This window comes from Pomacea canaliculata, linkage group LG7 (assembly GCF_003073045.1).
Source record: "Pomacea canaliculata isolate SZHN2017 linkage group LG7, ASM307304v1, whole genome shotgun sequence".
NCBI classification, from domain to species: domain Eukaryota; kingdom Metazoa; phylum Mollusca; class Gastropoda; order Architaenioglossa; family Ampullariidae; genus Pomacea; species Pomacea canaliculata.
The window spans coordinates 23,009,834-23,015,955 of NC_037596.1; the positions used below are offsets into that span (position 1 = coordinate 23,009,834).

General features: G+C 43.2%; 1 pseudogene; it reads right to left on the bottom strand.

The window, feature by feature from the left end:
* Positions 1 to 223: 223 nt before the first annotated feature.
* Positions 224 to 5,739, bottom strand: LOC112569539 (annotated as a pseudogene).
* Between the last annotated feature and the right edge of the window lie 383 nt (positions 5,740 to 6,122).

Genomic DNA, 6,122 nt, shown 5'->3' on the forward strand with positions numbered 1-6,122 from the left:
CTGTTGTTCAGCATCACAGGCCGCACCATGACGACTGTCACAATTCAGTGTTTTTATTATAAAGTAAACAATTTGATATGGTAAACACAGAAATAAAACGACTACATTGTCGGAGACATAAACAAATGATAAAACTAACGTAAATATTGACGATGCTGTTTTATTTCACTTAATTTCACTCTTGAACAGACCATAGGGTTTGCTCTTTAAACAATTCGTTCGTTTGTTCGTTCATATTTTAAATCACACCGACAGTCAACAACACAACATCCTTCGAGCATAATATTCATGTATATGTATATATTAATTCTTGTTTGTCAAACGAAATAACTTGTTGTGTCGAACATTCTCTACTGGAATGATGTAGGCATCCCCTTAACCCACCCACTCCCCACCATGGTGGGTCACGTGACCTGACCGTGTGCTGACAGCAAGCTGTACAAGCGATGGTGAGTAAATGTCGAGGCTGGAACAACTCACATCCCAGTCCTAGTCATGGAATCGGTGTGCGCGTGAAACATGTCAATAGTTTACCAAACATTTCTTTGTCAAGCCTGACAAAAGAGGGGTCACGAGGTCAGAGAGAAGTTAGCATTCCGTGTGGGAAACTGTGGAGAGGAGTTCTTTCTACTGGAGACGACATGGCGAACGCTAGATGAGCTCAAGTATTCAGCGATCTCTTCCACGGAAAGATATTCTTTCAGGATACACCAAAAAACTTTCAACAAACTACAATGAACTACTACTACTACTAATAATAATAGGTTGATTAATAGAGAGCTTACCATCCAAGGTAGGGTCAAAGCGCTGTACAAAAAATAAGCCACACAAACATTGTAAGAATGGACGCTGATCTCAACAACAATTTCATAAAAAGAAGTAATAGTCTTTGGTTGACAAACTATTTGATTGACTTCATGAGTGTCAAGGTCGTCACACAGAGGTTGGAGGGTGGAATGGGTTAGTGCGGTCCCCCATGAAGGAGTCCATCATACTGTAGGGGTAGGGCTTCTCTGGCTGCGACACCTTGTCCAGCTCCGCCATCTGACCACAAAGTGTTTCACAATGTACTTGAAATAAGAAATCAAAGTATTGCATAACCTTTATAAAAGAATGATGGTGGTTGCTCTAAACTCCTGCATATTTACACATAAAAACTGGGAATGTTACAGAGCTAAAATATTCCCACATGAGCCTGAACGTCATCTGCGTGCTGACCACGTGATTACATTCGCCAGGTCACGAGAACAACCAGTTGACAAACTGCGACTATAAGGCTACAGTGGCACAGTCAGCTCTGTATATCAGTTCAAGTGGCAAGAATGTCTGTCAAGAGTGTGACGGTGTCACAATACTTCCGCACACTACAGGTTAGTCACGTGATCACCTACCTCGTCTGCTGTCAGCGCCCAACCGTTGGCGGCGCCCATGTTGTCGTCCAGCTGCTGTAGGGTGCGCGCGCCGATGATGACGGAAGCAACGATGTCCTTCTGCAGCAGCCAACGGAGCGCCACCTGGGCCTGGCTTTTACCTGAAAAGGTGGTAGTTGTAGTCAGGAACTTGTAAAGATGAGTTTCTATAGGCAGTGAGACATGGTCATGATGCCCCTTGCTGACATGAGACTAAACTCACGTTTAGTGACATGAGTACAAACTCAGGGTTCCCGACACATGAAGGGAGGGCACTCACCATGCTTGGCGGCAAGGCGTTTGGTGACGTCCAGAATGTTCCACATCTGTTGGTCTGTCTGTAGTTTGTTCCAGTCTAACGCAGCTTCGCCATGCACACCCTTCTTGGAAGCATCAGCCGTGCGCCCACTCTCGGGTGGCTTCTCTCGGGTGATCTTGCCCGCCAGCGCTCCCCTGTCACAGATAAACGGTTTATGTTTATTGCACTTTTGTGTTTGTTAGTCAGCCTGCATTAAGCATACAACATTCTCGTCTACCTTCGTCACGAATATATTCAGTTCCTCACACATGGGATCAGTCTGAAGACCGGGACACTGTGAGGCATCAACTTAGTTCCTCCTTTAGGATTTTATTTCATTTGAATAACCCGGGAGAGGCGAGGGGCGAGGAGCAAGAAGACTGACCTCGTAGTTATCACATCTTTCCACTGAAGGCAAAAACAACTCACCCGCTCAAAGGGCTCCATGGCAACACCCCCAGGCCGTTCTCCTTACACACCTGGAAGGCCTCCCACTCGGATGTCCGGCCTTTCAAACTGTAGTGTTGCTGTGAAGTGGATTATCAACACTATATTATGGTGGTTATCCACACCGTATGAAAGTCATTATTCACACCATATTTTTGTGATTATCCACACCGCAGTGTAGGAATTATCCTTAGCGCGAGGATAACCAGATCCTACCTTGGGGATTATCCGGGCCTTTTTGACCTTTGGCATTGCAGCAGACTGCTGTTACCTTGTGTCTACAAAGGTGCAAGTCATCTGGTGTTTGTCATCTGTCGTAACATCTCCGTATTCGTCGTGATGTTAGTCAGGGGCCATTAATCTTTGTGGTTATAGACATTGGGTGGTAGTTGGGTACACACTACCCAATTCCTTACTTCTCCACATTACTCGTGATACACAAAATATTAAAATATTTGTTACATAGAACTGCAATTACTGTTATCAGTATTTTTGTATATATATATAAAACTTCAGGAACAGTTACAGTTATCAGCGCAGACATACTAAACTTTATTCCTGCTGAAATATAAACATCAAAGAGAAGAAAGAGCCTCACTGTGAGAGTCTTGTAGTCTCACCTGAAGAGAGATAATAGGTTCCAGTCCCAGCTTCTCTTGCACCCTCAGGTACTTCTCTATCTGCCACCCTGACAGGTTGCTGGCCCCCAGGTAGCGCACCTTGCCACACCTCACCAGGTCGTTCAGGGTCCGCAACGTCTCCTCCAGGGGCACGGCGTTGTCCCACAGGTGAGTCTGTGATGACAGGCAATGTCAGTGTGAGTCTGTGATGACAGGCAATGTCAGTGTGAGTCTGTGATGACAGGTTATGTCAGTGTGAGTCTGCGATGACAGGCAATGTCAGTGTGAGTCAGTGATGACAGGTAATGTCAGTGTGAGTCTGTGATGACAGGTTATGTCAGTGTGAGTCTGTGATGACAGGCAATATCTGTGATGACAGGTAATGTCAGTGTGAGTCTCTGACAGTTGCACTAATTTTTGTAATTTCTGTCTACGTTAACTTCTAACTCAAGATTGTTTTGATGATGAAATAGAGTTAGAGAGACAGAGAGGGTGCAGGAAAGAGAGACAGAGACACACCTGGTAGAGGTCGATGAAGTGTGTCTGTAGACGACTCAGACTGTCCTCCACGCCTGTGTGATGTGTCGCCGGCTCAGCCCCACCTTGTTAGGGTTGGACGGGTCTATGGGCAGTCGAACCTTTGTGGCGATCACGAACCTCTCCCTATCCTGTCTGTAACACAATATCATCCTGTTATCCTGTCTGTAACATGATACCATCCTGTTATCCTGTCTGTAACACAATACCATCCTGTTATCCTGTCTGTAACACAATACCATCCTGTTATCCTGTCTGTAACACAATACCATCCTGTTATCCTGTCTGTAACACAATATCATCCTGTTATCCTGTCTGTAACATAATACCATCCTGTCTGTAAGGTTACAGCACAGGATCCTGTCACCCTGTCTCTAGCAGTACGCAATATGATCCTGTCTGTAAGGTTACATTACACCATTGAAGAATAGAAGATGTAAAGCCCAAACTTGAGGAAATTCAAAGATCGAGTTATTGCTACAACACCAACCTGTTAAGATTGGTGACACCTTGCGATACCTGGGAACTGTTTTTGATTCTCAGCTTAAACGTCAACAAAAGTTGTTTAAAGACCTTGTCAACAAAGTAAACAAAGGGCGTTTACTCTCTGAACATTAAAACATAGAAACACAAATGTCCGACAGTAGAAATTGGAAGGACGACCCTGTTTGTGGTACACCACCACCGTGAGTGTCACCCTGTCTACTCCCCGTTATGTGCCACTCACCGTTGGAGCCAGTTGCCGACGATTGTCTCAGACAACTTGGGGCCGTAAAAGTCCGCGGTGTCTATGAAGTTACCTCCCCATTGTGCAAACCGATCCAACAGCTGATGAGAAGTTTTCTCGTCGATATTACCTTGTAGGATCCCAAACTTGAAAACAAAATGGGAAACAATAATGAAGTTAATGTGAGAACATACACACACACACTGCTAGTTCATCGCATAATTATCCTGGAAACCACTGATTTACTGTGGACTCTGGTTGAGGCCTCATGTGCAACCTGATGCACAAGAGGAATAAATAGAGAACAACCCTTGGTTCGTTGATTACCAGCGTACTTAGTAATCATAAACATATTAATTAATTAACAACGTGTTTAGTGACTATGTAATGCTAATTACTGTCGCGTTAGTGATTACCTACAAGGTAATTACCACCACAATTAGTGATTACCTACCTTGTAACCACACAAATGCTTAGTGATTACTTATATTGTAATTACCACCACGTAATTACCTACGTTATGTACAACACGTTGCCTACTATTCATGATCACCTTATCACTCACTACTTACAGTTGATGTTCCGAAGGTCATCGTCCCCAAGCAGAGGTTGGAGACCTTTAACCCCGTCTTGCCCAGGAAGACCGACTGACATTTCGATGACTCGGGAACTGCTGTCGCCATTTTGTTTGTTTGTTGACAATAGCGCCTGTACATCCGTTTTCTGCACTCACAGACAGTGATATCGACTCATCAAGTGCGAAGATGTTTACATTCAAGTCTGTATCACGTGACATAACGCTAGACACTCTGTAGACAGCTACAAGTGGGCCTGTGAAGCTCACCGCGCCTTGTCTGTCACTCTGCTCTAGTCTACTCGCACCAATGGCTACCGGTTCATTCAAGAAATGACAACGGGTTTGTTTACTTTTAACTAACCTCCATCTCACGAGCCCCATTATTTAAAGTTTTCTGATTTTAATGAAAAACAAACTTGTCAACCATCACTGTTATATGCATGAGAATACATCTTAATAGCAAGAAAGTTATTTCTCCAAACTATAAGCATGGTGCTCTTGTTAGAATAATGCAACATGTAACAAACCCAAGTCAGTAAACAATACAGTTTGACAAGTAAGATGAACGAGAACTGTAAATAATTCAATATAAATGCTAAGTATTCACTGTCACGAGTGACAACAATAAATGCAAGACTATATATAGCATCAAACCCTCCTCCTCAGTGGAGTCATCGCTATACACAGCCATGTTGAGAGCCTACAGAAATTATCAAAATAGAATTATTATATTATTTCAACTGATCCTAGTCTACCTTAATATACATGGTTAAAAAAAGCACCCGAGGTATAGTTAGCCTGAAGGTACAACAGGACAAACAGGTGAAATCGTATCTATGGCTATTTTTAGCCTTCAATGCCGCGCGGGTGGGTTGTGAAAGAGCGACACGAGTGGAGAAACAAATGACAGAAGGAGAAGAAGGTTCACAGAAAAATAAATAAAACCGGTGAATCGGAACAGAAAACAATCCAAAGCAAGTTAAGGTTACATGTGCTACAGAAGATATTGATGTTAACGACAACTCACGTGAGAAAATCACAGGCACAGCGGGGAGTGGCTTCCCCTGACGCTATGCCGACGGAATGACATCGGGTAGCAGAGCAGCCTATATATACGGGTGGTGATGTTCTCTTGCAGTGCGTACTTGTACAGTGCCGTGTGTTCCTGTAGAGTGCACCGTGTGTGGAGAGGGTTGTCTTACAGAACCTTTTGTCTTCAGTACATTTTATTTCTCACACTACGTCTTGCCTGTCATTACACTTCCAGTAATTCATTACAAAGACTTGATAATTATGATATTGATAATTTGTAATTGACAACAAATGTTTTTTTTTTTTTATTTTGATTATGAACACCTCAGCTCACAGTCTGATTACAAAAAAGAAAGTAGTTAACTTGAAACATCCAAGCACATGGAACATTCCTCCATTCAAATATTTTGGTATTTGCTTTGTTTTTATTTGAGTGTTTGTTGTGTTTGGAATGAAGATTCCTTTAGACCCACAG